Consider the following 17,666-nt stretch of genomic DNA (forward strand, 5'->3'; position numbering starts at 1 on the left):
CCTGCAGTGGATATCCTTGAGAATATTTGCCTTATGGCCTAAATTCAGACATGGCACATGGTGAGTATTTTAAACAGAAAAGGGGGGTTGGGGGAGAGCTGGAAGATCAGGGCAGAAAGATTAACAGTTAAAGTAAGATCATAGAAATGTAAGACTGGAAGGGATCTCAAGAGATCATCTAATCCAGCGCTCTGTGCTGAGGCAGGACCGAGCATACCTAGATTATCTCTGACACGTTTGTCTGACTGGTTCTTAAAAACCTCCAATGATGGGAATTCCACAACTTTCCTTTTAACTCTCTGTTGCCTGGTTTTAGAGGATTAATATTGTTTATATAATATGGGTTATAGACTCAGATTAATCTGATCAGAAGAGAATATTCTTGTCTCAGAATTGGGCTACAGAGTTTTGCAAGGATCCTTGGGATATATGACAAGGATACTTACACTGAACAAAAATACAACCTTAAAGACTTTTATTGAGATAAATGAAATAATAATCTAACGGGAAAGTAATCAATCAGAATTACAAAGGAAATAACATTGTTCTAGAGATGCATGTGGTATTATATATGATAAAACTTTGTATATTAATATACTCACACTCTTCCAAGGACCAGCCTTGCTTATGGCATGACAAGAGTCTGATGGACCAGGTTCCTCAATACTCGAGTGAGTGAGAGGCACAGAATTTAGGAGAAGCTAGAGAGCTGAAAGGCTATAGAAGCTAATTTAAAGCCTGACTAAAACTAACATCGTGTATTGCTCTTCTTACTGAACCTGAGCACTGTTTCCACCTTCCATATCCAAACTTAATTTCCTCACTCACAAAATATCAGGATATGCTTACTCTATAGGCTGGCATGTTCATATGTATTCATATGACCTATGAGGGGAGATTGGAAAAAACTGGGTTTGTTTAGTCTGGAGAAGAGAAGACTGAGAGGGGACATAATAATGGTATTCAAGTGCATAACAGGTTGTTAAAAGGAGGAGGGAGAAAAATTGTTGTTCTGAATCTCTGAGGATAGGACAAGAAGCAATGGGCTTAAATTGCATCAATAGCAGTTTAGGTTGGACATTAGGAAAAACTTCCTAACTATCAGAGGGGTTAAGCACTGGAATAAATTGCCTAGGGAGGTTGTGGAATCTCCATCATTGGGTTTCAGAGTAGCAGCCGTGTTAGTCTGTATTCGCAAAAAGAAAAGGAGTACTTGTGGCACCTTAGAGACTAACAAATTTATTTGATCATAAGCTTTCGTGAGCTACAGCTCACTTCATCGGATGCATTTGGTGGAAAAAACAGAGGGGAGATTTATATACACACACAGAGAACGTGAAACAATGGGTTTATCATACACACTGTAAGGAGAGTGATCACTTAAGATAAGCCATCACCAGCAGCGGGGGGGGGGGGGGGGGAGGATGAAAACCTTTCATGGTGACAAGCAAGGTAGGCTATTTCCAGCAGTTAACAAGAATATCTGAGGAACAGTGGGGGGGAGAAATAACATGGGGAAATAGTTTTACTTTGTGTAATGACCCATCCATTCCCAGTCTCTATTCAAGCCTAAGTTAATTGTATCCAGTTTGCAAATTAATTCCAATTCAGCAGTCTCTCGTTGGAGTCTGTTTTTGAAGTTTTTTTTCTTGAAGGATAGCCACCCTCAGGTGTGTAATCGAGTGACCGGAGAGATTGAAATGTTCTCTGACTGGTTTTTGAATGTTATAATTCTTGACGTCTGATTTGTGTCCATTCATTCTTTTACGTAGAGACTGTCCAGTTTGACCAATGTAGATGGCAGAGGGGCATTGCTGGCACATGATGGCATATATCACATTGGTAGATGCACAGGTGAACGAGCCTCTGATATGGCCCTATGATGTCCCCTGAATAGATATGTGGACAGAGTTGGCAACGGGCTTTGTTCAAAGGATAGGTTCCTGGGTTAGTGGTTCTGTTGTGTGGTATGTGGTTGCTGGTGAGTATTTGCTTCAGATTGGGGGGCTGTCTGTAAGCAAGGACTAGCCTGTCTCCAAAGATCTGTGAGAGTGATGGGTCGTCCTTCAGGATAGGTTGTAGATCCTTGATGATGCGTTGGAGAGGTTTTAGTTGGGGGCTGAAGGTGATGTCTAGTGGCGTTCTGTTTTCTTTGGGCCTGTCCTGTAGTAGGTGACTTCTGGGTACTCTTCTGGCTCTGTCAATCTGTTTCTTCACTTCAGCAGGTGGGTATTGTAGTTGTAGGAATGCATGATAGAGATCTTGTAGGTGTTTGTCTCTGTCTGAGGGGTTGGAGCAAATGTGGTTGTATCGTAGAGCTTGGCTGTAGACAATGGATCGTGTGGTATGATCTGGATGAAAGCTAGAGGCATGTAGGTAAGAATAGCGGTCAGTAGGTTTCCAATATAGGGTGGTGGTTATGTGACCATCACTTACTAGCACCATAGTGTCCAGGAAGTGGATCTCTTGAGTGGACTGGTCCAGGCTGAGGTTGATGGTGGGATGGAAATTGTTGAAATCCTGGTGGAATTCCTCAAGGGTTTCTTTTCCATGGGTTCAAATGATGTCATCAATGTAGCGCGAGTAGGGGCATTAGGGGACGAGAGCTGAGGAAGCGTTGTTCTAAGTCAGCCATAAAAATGTTGGCATACTGTGGGGCCATGCGGGTACCCATCGCAGTGCCGCTGATTTGAAGGTATACGTTGTCCCCAAATGTGAAATAGTTATGGGTGAGGACAAAGTCACAAAGGTCAGCCACCAGGTTAGCCGTGACATTATCGGGGATACTGTTCCTGACGCCTTGTAGTCCATCTTTGTGTGGAATGTTGGTGTAGAGGGCTTCTACATCCATAGTGGCTAGGATGGTATTTTTAGGAAGATCACCAATGGACTGTAGTTTCCTCAGGAAGTCAGTGGTGTCTCGAAGATAGCTGGGAGTGCTGGTAACATAGGGCCTGGGGATGGAGTCTACATAGCCAGACAATCCTGCTATCAGGGTGCCAATGCCTGAGATGATGGGGTATCCAGGATTTCCAGGTTTATGGATCTTGGGTAGTAGATCGTGGTTCTATGGGTGTGTCTGTGCAGATTTGGTCCTGTGCTTTTTCAGGCAGTTTCTTGAGCAAATGCTGTAGTTTCTTTTGGTAACTCTCAGTGGGATCAGAGGGTAATGGCTTGTAGAAAGTGGTGTTGGAGAGCTGCCTAGTAGCCTCTTGTTCATACTCCGACCTATTCATGATGACGACAGCACCTCCTTTGTCAGTCTTTTTGATTATGATGTCAGAGTTAAAAGAAAAGGAGTACTTGTGGCACCTTAGAGACTAACAAATTTATTAGAGCATAATCTTTCGTGAGCTACAGCTCACTTCATCGGATGCTGTAGCTCACGAAAGCTTATGCTCTAATAAATTTTAGTCTCTAAGGTGCCACAAGTACTCTTCTTTTTGCGAATACAGACTAACACGGCTGCTACTCTGAAACTATGTCAGAGTTGTTTCTAAGGCTGTGGATGGCATTGTGTTCTTCATGGCTGAGGTTATGGGGCAAGCGATGCTGCTTTTCCACAATTTCAGCTCGTGCATGTTGGCGGAAGCACTCTATGTAGAAGTCCAGGCTGCTGTTTCGACCTTCAGGAGGAGTCCACCCAGAATCCTTCTTTTGTAGTGTTGGTAGGAAGGTCTCTGTGGGTTAATATGTTGGTCAGAGGTGTGTTGGAAATATTCCTTGAGTCGGAGACGTCGAAAACAGGGTTCTAGGTCATTGGGGATTTTTAAGAGCAGGTTAGACAAACGCATGTCAGGGAATGTCTAGATAATACTTAGTCCTGCCTTGAGTGCAGGATGACCTTTCAAGGTTCCTTCCAGATCTATGATTAATGGCCATTAGCTCATTCTCACATCAATTATTTCCATGTTCTTTGCAGCGTACCTCTTAAGTTAAAGAGGGCATGAACTTGTCTATGCCAAAGCTCTAACTCGCTCATTCTCACTTATCTATGCTAAAAGTCACAAAAATATATGCACTAACTTTATGCCTTAACTCATCACGTACATAGAGCTAAACATATTTGAAGACTGTTATCAGGTCCCTCCTCAGTCGTCTTTTCTCAAGACTAAACATGCCCAGTTTTGTAAACCTTTCTTCATAGGAAACCTTTTATCATTTTTTTTTCTCCTCTGGATTCTCTCCAATTTGTCCAAATCTTTCTTAGTGTGTTGCACAGAACTGGATACACTACTCCATCTGAGGCCTCACCAGTGCTGAGTAGAATGGGGACAGTTATCCAGGAGTGCTGGAAAAATTTATATAGTGCGGGGTGCTGAGAGCCATTGAGCCAAACTGTAAATCCTGTATATGATGGAAACACCTCCAGCACCTATGCAGTTACCATGTGTTAACACAAAGATATGTAACAGCTTGATGGTTCTGCTTAAACTAGTTGTGTGTTTAACTCGCCGTTTTCATAGTGACATGGCAGATGTGAGCTTTTACTATATGGAAACTGAATCCTTCCATTACTATAGATTTTTTTCACTGTAAAAATCCCTTTTAATTTTTTACTGTCATTCCCAGTGTGACATGAAATCCAAGGAATCAATAACCTTTTTACATATTTTCTGCTGTTCAGCTGAAGGTGGGATGTTGAACAACTAAGTTATTCCATAATAAGCCACAGAGATCAAAACAAAAGACAAATATGCTTGCTTTTAAAACTAGAGTCTTGAGAGAGAGAGAGAGGATAAGCTGATCTCAAAAACAGAGCAGGTCTTTGTATGCGGAGGCTTTTCAATTAACACTTGCCATGGTAGTTTATCTACTTTAAATTCACCCAGTCTGAGATGATTAGTGATATACCATTAAGTAAGATATTTCTTACTATTAGAAATGCTCAGGAGCTACTGAGTGAATGGTCTCCATTGTGTAGTGGCTCAAACTGCCAGAGCCGTATGTCATTCTAAAAACAATTACCATGCTGTCACCAATAGATAGACTGAGAAGCAAAAACACACAAGTAGTAGTAGTTTTCTACACCTTGATGCTTTAGGAAAAGAGTGCTGCTCACCTCAGAGTCAAACACATACTCAGAAAAGGCATTCGGTTATTTCCACAATGGAAATCTTAAACAACTAGATACTGCAAGTGTCATGGCTTAAATGAAAGTGCAGGTTTGACACTTTATTTTTCAATTGGACATCTATGTAGGGAAGACCTTAATAATGAATGTTTATTCAAAAGTAATTTTTTTATTCCCCAAAATGTTCAAAATTGATTTTTTTCCTCTTAATTTGAACACTATTAATATGATTGATGGGAAAATCTGATTAAACCTAAGCAACCCCATTGTGGTAGATGTTAGCTGAGGTGCATGTTATATATGATCAGTAAGTAAACATACAACTAAAGTTTTACATTTGCCATTGCAATAACTTGTTATCACAACTATACTTATAGATCAGTAATTTAGAATAGAATTAATAAAGGTTTTTTGTGTGGCAACTTCCTCTGCTGTGTGTTTGGAACTATTGCTTGCTATGCAAGGTGTGTGGTTTTAAAACCATGTTTGACTTTTGGAAACTGTTATAAAATTAAACCCACAAAAATTAATCAGCATGGTAATACTGCACAATTAAATGCTACATTATAAAAAGATGAAAATTTAAAGGCTTTACAAATAACCTTCACTTAGATATTTTGTTTTTTTTGTGCTAAACATTTAAAATGTCAAGTAATATTTAAGGATTACATTTAAAAAGGAAAATGGAAACAAAAATACTATTTGTGCCATGCAGACAACATAACATGGCTCTATGACTTTCACTTTCTCACCTCTTAATTTATTAGTTACCTTTTTACCCTTGTGTCAAGGTTCCTTCCCCACTCTGAACTCTAGGGTACAGATGTGGGGACCTGCATGCAAACCCCCTAAGCTTATTTTTACCAGCTTTGGTTAAAACTTTCCCAAGGTACAAACTATTTTACCATTTGCCCTTGGACTTTATTACTGCCACTACCAAGCGTCTAGCAAATATATAACAGGGAAAGAGCCCTCTTGGAAACGTCTTCCCCCCCCCCCCCAAAATCCTCCCAAACCCTACACCCCCTTTCCTGGGGAAGGTTTGATAAAAATCCTCACCAATTTGCATAGGTGAACACAGATCCAAACTCTTGGATCTTAAGGACAATGAAAAAGCAATCAGGTTCTTAAAGAATTTTAATAGAAGAAAAAGTAAAAGAATCACTTCTGTAAAATCAGAATGGTAAATACCTTACAGGGTAATCAGATTCAAAGCATAGAGAATCCCTCTAGGCAAAACCTTAAGTTACAAAAAGACACAAAAACAGGAATACACATTCCATTCAGCACAGCTTATTTTATCAGCCATTTAAACAAAACAGAATCTAAAGCATATCTAACTAGATTGCTTACTAAGTTCTAAGACTCCATTCCTGTTCTGTTCCCAGCAAAAGCATCACACAGACAGAGAGAGCCTTTGTTTCTTCCCCCCCTCAAGCTTTGAAAGTACCTTGTCTCCTCATTGGTCATTTTGGTCAGGTGCCTGTGAGGTTATCCTCGCTTCTTAACCCTTAACAGGTGCAAGGGTTTTTCCTCTGGCCAGGAGGGATTTTAAAGGCGTTTACCCTTCCCTTTATATTTGACACCTTGATGATGTGTTAACTTAATTTTTGGCATTTTAACTTTTCAGGGCCATACTGAACCATCCTATAGTAAATCATAGAGAAGAGGGTCAGAGGTCCCAGGCAACTAAAGTGAGAGCCATGAACTAATAGTCCTCTCAGGGGAATGAGTTTGAGTCATAGAACCAACCTCCTTTTGTAGCCTCCAACCCCCGTAGATTCCTGGAATGGAAACTCCACCCCTATGCGCAGGCTGCCAACTGCCCTTCCTCATCTCCCACTATCAGTATGACTGCTGCCAGTGTCACCTATATCTGTACAAAGCCTTTACTCTCTGGGGTGTGTGTGCCAGCACAGAGCCAGAGTTAATGCTGGAAGATGGAAGTTACAGGGCTGGGCTAAGTTTTCCCAACCTCCTTGGCTCCAGAGTAAGCACTGGGAGTGACTTAAGTCAAGTAGCCATTCCCATCCTGGAGCTACTTAGACAGGAGCCACACAATTCTATGTCTCCACCCCCCGCACCCCCACTGAACTGGAGCCTGAGCCCGTGCAAGAGAGAGACTCTGGTTGCTCCTAGACATGCAGTAGCAATAGGAGAGAAAGGAAGGACTTGGGGGGAGGAAGAGGTTTGGACTGAACCTCTCACATATCTGAAGCAAACAATAGACCTTTTTCAGCACACTTTCTCAACCCATGAACTCTTGGTGCTAATCTAGAACATCAGGCTGCAAACTTGTGCCTGGGAAGGGGATGTGTTTTGGGGTGGGGGGAGAGCACAATGATTCTGGAATGGGGGCTGGGCTCAGTGTGGGTGGAGAAGGCACCGCTAGCACAATGGGGTCCTGAGCCATGACTACAGCTCTTAGGTGTTATAATAATTCTACTACTAACAGTGGCGGGAGGACAGGGAAAGGAATTTAGCGTGTTTAATTGTGGGAAAATAATTAAAAATAACAAAACAAAACATTGAGAATGAAACTTAAAAACATTCACATTTCATTGTCATTTGCATAGCATTATGGGAGGGGCAAGAATTTGAAATGCTAAGGAATTTAATGTCAATGGGCTGGTCGGAAAGAAATGGCGAGCAGAGAAAGGAACAATTTTAATTAAATAGAGGTAGATCTTACATTTTGTATTTATACTGTTGTGGCTGTTTGTTGAATTCTTATCACCCCGCTCTGAGCTGTGCATACAAGTATCCTTCAGCGAACAATTTCAAGAGCAGCCCCTGATTTTTGGATGTTACTGTTGTTGTTGTGTCGATCTTGAGATGCCTTAAATTGGGCACCCAAATCAGTAGCCATGTTTGGAAATCTGTTTGCATATTTACAAGTGCCCCCGCACGGACAGTGGACATTTCTACTGTATACATGCAGTGTGCTGTTTTCAGATAAGCATTCCTTTCAACATTTCCAAACAGTTCTTTTTCAGGCCTAGCAGTGACACTAGTCCTCATTCTAAAACAGTTTTTGTTTTTGTTTTTTTTACAGTGAGAGGTCTATTATTATTTATTTATTTATTTTTTACTATAAGCCTAGGAGCCCTAGTCATAGACTGGAACCTATACATACATTTTTTAAACATTCACTTCAAAAATGGCCTAATTCATTTATATTTTGTCTAATAATAAAACCTAGCTCTTATATAGTGCTAATATTTCTTCTATTTTCAGAAATAGAAACTGGATCACAAAGTCCCGGTCCAGTGGTCCATCATTACTTCCCTAATGCCAAGTATGAAAAATTTCAGCCCAAACCCAAATGTTAGATATGTGACCAATAAAAGGTGATCAACCCCACAACCATTTATAATCTGATTAACTATAGCTACTTAGACCAACTGGCACAATCAACTACAAAATTAGCGGTCCATGTATTAGGTTTGAAACAACTTGATTTCCTATACTGCTGGTTTGAATACTGGCAGGGCTGACTCTGCCCTATTCATATGTGGTTGATAAAACTGAGTTCCCTGTTTAGTGCATATGAGTCTTTTACACGCAACCTTAAAAAACTGAGGTTGTGTGTGCACTGCATGGATATTTAAGATTCCATGTCTCTTTTCTTAAGAATGGGAATTTATCCCGGTGTCCTTCACCAGAACTTTGTCTCTGCACTCTGTTGTGCAGAGTGCTATATGCTATGTGGTTGTTACCCTCCTATTATTAATTACAAAAATAGCTATTATTTTTTACTGTGGGGAAATACAGAAATGAGGGTAAGGAACTAGTGGAGAACATGTCCTCTTTCCCCACTCCTGGAGCACTGATATTGAGTTTCCCATGTAGGACACATCAGGTGAAAAAGAGGTCATTTTTAGCATATTTCTTTTGAAATAACACACCATTAAATAAGAATACTATACAAGGGGATCATTTACATGCTTTAAAAAAAAATCAGAAGCTCATTTATTTGATCATTTCCCAGTATTTCCTTTACAGTTCTAGAACTGAAGGATTTTAGCAGGAGCTAAATGTGTTGAAAGGCATATTAACAAGAGGGGAAAAAAAAGAGCTATATATAGGTTTACTGTCCCTTTGGGGAACCATTGCTTGAGCTTCATTAATATGCATTTTAGCATAATCTAATTTACTCATGTTTCTGGCCTTTGGTGTTTGGAAAGGCAACCAGAAGAAAAGCAGATCATGCTAAAATTAGAGACAGAAATATTGTTGCTTTCCCTTTTAGGATTTTGAAATGCACATATGAGTTATAACAGTGCACATTTGTGAAACCTAATACTACAAACAGCTCTGATAGATGAGTAAACTTTTATTTTTGAAAAATGATCACTATCTATAAATATATGCTAAGCACTACATGTAGAAAAAATATGCACTACCTTCTCAGAAAATGTCAGACACTTATGTGCCGCCTGAGCTACCATTTCAATGTACATTTACAGAGAAAAAGCCAGACTTCCAAACTGGGACCAAGACCTGCATTTCTTGCATTCCCCCATACTTACATTAAGTCAGTAAGCGTTTTGGTGTACCAAATGATTCAGGATCAATTCCTAAATCTCTTACTGGCCTGAGTTGTACCATACACTATGGCAAATGGTTGAATATATTGATTTCACAAGAGGCTTCTTGCATTGCAGCATAGAGCCAGACAAAACAATGTCAAACAAATTAACCTTAAGGAGCATTCTGACCAGTGCCCTTTTCTGTGGGCTCTGGATGTGGAACTATTCCAATTGGGAGATATTTGCCTGTGGGAAAGATTATTCTATTTCAGGTCTGAAATAGCATGAATAATGTGTGACTGACTGATAATTTCCTGCAATATCCTGAATGAACATTACTGAATTCAGTTAAAGCTTATTGAATTAGGTGTAATACCTCTGGGGACCATTGAATTAAAAATGCCATTGTGTATGTGTTGTGGAATTGTATCTACATAACTTCTCTAGGCCACTGAGGGTAGTCTAACTCTCTAGACTACAAAGTTAAATCATCTAAACTACATGCTCAGAGCTGTGAAAAATTGTCACACCATGGGTGATGTAATTAAGCGAATTTAAGACCTGATGTAGATACTGCTAGGTTGATAGAAGAATTCTTCCATCAACCTGGCTACAGCTCTGAAACTGAGAGGAGAATTTACTGCAGACCTGGTCTTCACTAGGAAATTAGATTGGTATAACTATGTCACTCCGGGGTGTGAAAAATCCACACTCCTGAGCAATACAGTTAAACCAGCCTAATCCCTGATGTTGATAACTCTAGGTCAATGGGAGAATTCTTCCATTGTCCTAGCTCCTGCTTCTCAGGGAAGTGGTTTCAGAGTAGCAGCCGTGTTAGTCTGTATTCACAAAAAGAAAAGGAGTACTTGTGGCACCTTAGAGACTAACAAATTTATTAGAGCATAAGCTTTCGTGAGCTACAGCTCACTTCATCGGATGCAATGGGAGAACCCGTCCTATCAGGGTAGGTTGTGTCATCACTGAAGTACTACAGTGGTGCTGGTGCAGCGTTTTAAATGTAGACAAGCCCTCAGGGATGGAAAAGCCCCTTCTGTTGCTGTAGTAAGTGCTGCAGCAATGTCACTGTAATGTTTCTAGTGTAGACATACCGTGACTAATGCAATGTCTGGAAGGTATTAGGAACTTCAGAGGGCTTTTTGGAACAATGCCTTTTGAAGTAGAATTCCTAAGAAGTTCCTCAGGGTAAAAGGAATGCAAATCACACACTTTGAATTGACCCTATTGAAGCTATGCCCTGGGGAGGAAAACTCATTGTGTGCTAATTATCTGCTCCTGGAAAGTCCAGTTCAAAGAGCTCTGAACTGTATAAAGGGGAGACTAACCATTTTCTGAGTGAAAAGAAAAGGAATACTTGTGGCACCTTAGAGACTAGCAAATTTATTTGAGCATAAGCTTTCGTGAGCTACAGCTCACTTCATCGGATGCATTCAGTGGAAAATACAGTGGGGAGATTTATATACATAGTGTGCTTGTTCTGAGCTGAAGCTGTGATGAATTTGAAACCACAAGGAAATCTCTTGCGGGGGAAGGGTTGGAAGAAGTGCTTCATCCAGAGACCACGTTTGGGATTCACATTTGGCTGATAAACTTATTAGCATGCATGCAGGTTCTTGTATTTTTAATGTTTTCTTTAAAGCTTTTACCTTAAAAATAAAATAGGCTTGTGTAAAAAGAGCTGTGTGATAACTTATAACTGTTGAGAATCATTCTGTTATCAGGTTTCAGAGTAGCAGCTGTGTTTAGTTTGTACCGGCAAAGAGAACAGGAGAACTTGTGGCACCTTAGAGACTAGCAAATTTATTTGAGCATAAGCTTTTGTGGGCTACAGCCCACTTCATCGGATGCATAGAATGGAACATATAGTAAGAAGATTGTGTGTGCGTATGTATATGTATATTGTGTGTGTGTGTGTGTGTGGGTGTGTGTATATATATATATTACATTACAGAAAACATGAAAAGGTGGAGTAAGAGGCTAATTAATTAAGATGAGCTATTAGCGGCAGGAGAAAAAAACTTTTGTAGTGATGATCAAGATGGCCTATTTAGACAGCTGACAAGTTATCAGCCTCTGAAGAGAAAGCAAGCAGGTGTGCTTAGGTCACCTGTCTCTGTTGGGAATAACAGAGTGAAGGCAGGGAACTATGCAGCCTGGATATATTCCAGTCAGGAGGGGGAGAGAGACATGGATCTCCACCCAAGAAAGGCAATGACTGGGAATCTGGTAACTTCAGAGTGGGTGCCCTTTCTTGACCACTGAGGGGAAGTATGGTGCAGTTGCTCTAAACTGTGACACAATGTAACAGTGATTCTGGACTAATGAGACCTGTATATGCTATGAAGACACCTACTCATCCTGGTGAAATTACAATTTTAAATACTTTAAAATCAGTGATTCCTGACTACAGAGGGGGAAAAAAACCCCAACATAATTAGTAGAAAGACCTGCTTGAATTGTGCTTGTAAAAGTAAATTTTACTAACCATGTTGATTCTAAGGGAAAGAAAGCCCAAATCAAAGCAGCAGTTTTACAAGAATTATTTCTCATGGCTAAAACTTTACAAATAAAATGTGCCACCTTGAGAGAAGAAGATAAACAGCAAAAAGAGCAAATCAAAGTTGTAAAGAAAAAACAAAGTAAAAAAAAAAAAATCCTGAAAGGTCAGGAGAGAACACAGTGTCTATTACCTATTTTGCATAAATTCAAAGTAAAAAGCAGCCATCCTTCAAGGACGGTATTTACCAAGTACAGCTTTGCAGTCCTAGTATACCAAGTTAAGAAATAAGTGCAAAAACCATAAAAGATAAGCTTAGAGCTTTGGAGAAAAAGAAATGTGTTAGTCTGGAAGATAAAATAGAAGAGTTACAGTCTCCAAATTTAGTAGCTAGTGAGGTCTTGGGAAGTGTCTTAAACAATGAAAAACTGAATTGAATAATTTAAATAAAAGGGCTCGGAAGGGCCTAGATAGCTGAGGATAGTGGGAGTGATAAAGTACTAAAGAGGACGTTAAAAGTGTTTCATGGTTAGGTTGTACATCCACATATTTTTACATTGTATGTAATTTTTTCCTTAGGGTGTTTCTAAAGCCTTCTTTGTTTCACTGGTTTCCCCAGATAGTGTGGCTTGTTTTTCATCTATATCCATTGCAATATTTTTTTGTACATATTGAATCCAGTTTGTTTGTTTTTTGTGTTTTCCTTAATCTTCTTTGTGGTTTAATGCTATCCATATTTCTTTGATTCACTTCCAAAATCCTGGCCTGAAATATATTTTTCTACTCTTCCTTTGAAGTTTTGCCTTAGGTGGGTTTCTTCAGAGGGGTATTCTTAAAAGGATAGTCTGTTGCTTTCAGTAAGTATACCTGAAACTTTGTAATGGCAGCATACTCTTATTAGTCACCTTTAATGTCACCCTGCTTAACACATCAAAACAATTTTGTCAGTTTCTCTTCACTGAGAGATAATGAAAAGCACATCTTATAAACATCATAGACTTGTATGTTAGTTTTTATGTCCAGATGTGATTTCTCCAAATATGAAATCATATTTCAAACAGAATTAACTACTCCTGTTTAGAAATTAGATCAGTATGACTGGTTCCAACCTGAAATAACAGGATCTTCCCCTACATATGTGGCATCATAATTATATGTTACTCTGACCAAGAGTTCATAACTATTGGTGCTCCCCCGATACTCCTTCTACTTGGGTCTCTAGAAGCTCAGTTTGACTCCACTCTCATCACTCAGCAAAGCTACCCTGAGTTGATCAGACTCAAGCGTAGGGGGTGGGAATAGGGCATACCACACAACCAGAGTTACACAGCAAACCTCTTCTTTGATATACCATTTACACATTACATTGCATTTACTATACATTGTGTCACGTTTTGGGATAGCCTTGGTCACTTTGTAGGAACCAACACCTGTACAGCATGCACTGTCTGTACACAATTTACTCTTTTACCTCATTTTACATTCCAGCCTTATTTTATCCATTGTTATCTTGTCCATTGTAAATGGTTCCCTGGATGTTCTCTCTTATCTTAACTAGTACAAACATTTTGTTTCCAGCCTGTGGCTCCATTTACCTCCCAATCCTGTCTCCCAGGAAATGAGGCCTCACCCATGTCAATTTTACTCATGTCAAGACTGGCGTACATTCCGCTGCTTTTGTTTTTCTTTTTTATATTTGCATTATATTCCTGTTTTTCCGAGCTTTCTTTTTTTAAGTTCACTATGCAGCAATACATTCCCAAGACCATAGTAGTTGTAATCATTTGAACACCATTAATACTAGACTCAAAGTACGAACCAGGGGGTGCAAGCTGACCTCCTATGGTATAGTCCACCAGGATGTAATTTCACATTATAAGCTTGCTTTGCCTTTAAAGCATCCATCTGCAATTCTAACTTTGCTTTTATTACATTATAAAAAACTGATACAATATAAAAAAATCTTTTCATTTATTACCATGGGAAATTTAGGTGTGAAACAGAACATAGGCCAATTAAAATAAAGTTCCCTGGGTCCATACCAGAAGTTGGCATCTTCAACCACCACTCAATACTTGTTATTACTGGCATAGACAGTTTTTACTTTACCAGCATCACAACTGTACTATTCATCTTGGAGACTGTTTCCCCAGAGTGAACCTGCAGGTTGGCAACTCTGTCTGGAAGACATTACACCAGCACCTATAAATGTCCCACAGCTGCAATCAGCAGTACAAGTCTGGGGCTTTTTAGACCAGTGGTGGGCAACCTGAGATGCACAGGCTGCACACAGCCCGTCAGGGTAATCCGCAGGCGGGCCACCAAGCAATTTGTTTACATTGGCACAGCCGCCCGCAGCTCCCCGTGGCCACGGTTTGCCATTCCCAGCCAATGGGAGCTGCGGGAAGCAGCACAGGCTGCAGGGACATGCTGGCTATATAAAAAATATATATGATGGGGGTTGTTTTTACCGCCTGACCTTCCCTTTGCATAATTTGTTTGATGGCTAAGGATTTTACCAGGCATAACTACATTGTGTAATACTACCAGACCTGGGTTTCATTATCAAACCAAGCATTTTTTTAAAAAAAACATCCTTTTTTTTAAAGTCCCTCCTTGACCATGCTTGCAAGCCACGCCCACTCACAGAATTAACCAACATACGAATACAGTCATGTTAACAGGTTTCAGGGTAGCAGCCGTGTTAGTCTGTATCCGCAAAAAGAAAAGGAGGACTTGTGGCACCTTAGAGACTAACAAATTTATTTGAGCATAAGCATTCATGGGCTACAGCCCACTTCATCGGATGCATTCAGTGGAAAATACAGTAGGGAGATTTATATACACAGAGAACATGAAACAATGGGTGTTACCATACACACTGTAACGAGAGTGATCAGTCATGTTAACCTTTCCCACACCATGCCTCCAGGTGACAATAGAAAAAAGTTTTGGGACTCACTTTCCCAAGTAGCCATAAAGAAAGGAAGGGTGGTTGCAACCCTATACTCTCCCCAGGTTGAGAATCCCTGGATCAGCAAACGCATAACAAAGAAAACGTTGTCTGTAACTATAATTCTTTGCTCCAGTTGCAGACCTTATGGCAGTTAAACCTGTGTGAATAAATTGTCATTGACAAAAGTGCCCATGAAAAGATGGGCATTAATGAGAAAAGGCCAGATTCTGTTCTTGGATGTATATATGTACCCATCCATCCCTACTGCAACTGCGTGTATGAGGACTGAATCTGACTCAAAAGGATTAGGAATGCTGGGTTGAAAACCAGTACAAAAACCAAAAAGAATGAAACCCTCATGATGTTGCTAGCTTTCTGCAAGACCAAGAGGAGAAGGCTTCATGAAAACACAGTGCATAAGTCAAGGGCCTGATTCTGTAGGTTGCTATGCACCCTCCACTGCCAGGGAGATGAGCGTACTGCACATTTTGCAGGGTTGAATCCCTACAGCACACAATAACCAGAACAGCTGCACAATATAACACAGGCTCTATTTCACCCTCTAGTTGTTTTATCCTGTGCTCATTTAAATTACTGTCTTTAAATTATTGATTTGTCTGTTTATTTTTATTTGATGCAGCATTTTGTTTCACTTCAGTAAAAACAAAGAATATTTTGCACTGCCGTTTTTTTGGCTTATTTTCCTATAATATTATTTCAGTACAGCAGTAGGCTCTCCAGCAACAGCGTATCTGGCATTCTTCTCTTTCAGGATGCTCTGGTCAGTTAGATTCTACATGCTGTTGTGGCCGCTTCTTTTGTATAAACTCTAAGCTAAAATGTGGCATGGGTTCTCTAAGAACATGGATGGATAAATAATAGTTAATAATATAGATTCCATGCTGGTAAATGAAAGTGTGTCCGTTCCACACAAGTGATATTCTTTGTGCCCTTATTATTATTTATGTACATGATGGTGTACAATTGAAGCAATGTACCAAACAAATAAGTCTATATCCAAAAGAACGTAGAGGGCTAGAGTTTCAGAAGATTGTGTATATAAAATCCAGCTGTGCACCCATCCAAATTAAACCTAGGTTCATGCATCAGATCCATAGCTGTCTGGTTCACTGTGACATTCTGGTCACAGCTAAGCAGATAGGGATGCACCATAAATGTATAGAGTACCCTCTGCTAGTCATCATTGGACAATATACAGATTAGCTGCAATTGGTGTGCATTTCACCTTCAGTTGGCTGTGAGAAAAAAATTGACCTGAGACAGAACACACAGAGAATTTAACAGACGGGAGTTAGTATCCTTACCCACAAGGAGAAATGCTGAACTGGTCAATAGCAAGGGTGCCAGTTAGGAAGCGGTGGGGTGGCTGCAGTTTCATACAGGAGATGGGCTTCCAGGCAGAGCTCTGAACTGCTCAGCATGAGTGTGGAATATGAGTTCTGCAGAGAGGTGCTTCTCCCAGCCTGGATCCCTGGGGCAGGGAGTCAGTGTTTTGTTTACAAACAGAGGCAGGGTGATTAAAATAAGAAAAGGCTGGTAATTACATTAAGGATCTGGAAGTCTTTAGATGAACCTGTAAAACAGGAATCCCTTTGCAGGTGGGAGTGAAGGTGTGGAGGTTGAAGAGAGACCTCAGGGGACTCAGAAGAAATACAGCCAAGCCTTCTGAGCCAACATTACATTCAGAAAAGAGGAAGATGTGAGGGACATAAGTGAAAAGAAGGGGCCAAAATCCAGGGAAGGGACAGCAGTGGTATAGAGAAGTTCCCCTCTACCTCTGGTACTTATGTGGCCCCATCACTGCAGTATATGAGCACCTCAAATCACAGCCCCTTGGTGAGGTAGAGCAGTGCTATTATCCCCATTGTACAGATGGGGCACTGAAGCACAGAGAGACTAAGCCAGATTTTAAAAGGTATTTAGGCATCTAGTGGGATTTTCAAAAGTGCCTAGAAAGTTAGGTGCTTTGTTAGCCTGGCTGCATTTTTGGGTGCCTAAAAATCTTTGAAACTCTGTCCCTAAGGCACTGACCTGAGGTCATACAGGAAGTCCTGGGCGGGGAGGGAGGGTTGTAGAACCCAGGTCTCTCAGGTCTCACTCCCCATCCACTGGACCAGCCTTTCGCTCTGCTGCATGCTGCAAAAAGGAGGCCTCTGATGGATGGGAGCAAAACCAAGAAGGCCTGTTCACTGAGATTCCAGCAATTGGTCCCAGGGGATTGGGAAGGATGTCATGGCTGACAGTATGAAAAGCAGCACAGAGGTCAGGAAGGATGAAGAAAGAAAGAGAATGAGAGTCAGATGAGAGGAGAGCACTTAACTGCCAATGGGTGACAGGTTCTGCCCTAGGCTGAGTTGTACAGCAATGCCTGCCATGCGATTTTAACTGAAAATCATTTTGTTTTGTCATTTTTGTTCTGAGTTTGAGAAAAGGAAGGAATGAGAAAGTGTCATATGAGTATCAGATGTGATTATACATCAAATTCTTAGGGTTTCAGCTGTACTGAGACTAATTCCAGAACAAAGAACAGAAATTGCATCCATAGAGTCCATAAAGTTAACCATTATT

This window comes from Dermochelys coriacea, chromosome 1 (assembly GCF_009764565.3).
Source record: "Dermochelys coriacea isolate rDerCor1 chromosome 1, rDerCor1.pri.v4, whole genome shotgun sequence".
Taxonomy (NCBI): Eukaryota; Metazoa; Chordata; order Testudines; family Dermochelyidae; genus Dermochelys; species Dermochelys coriacea.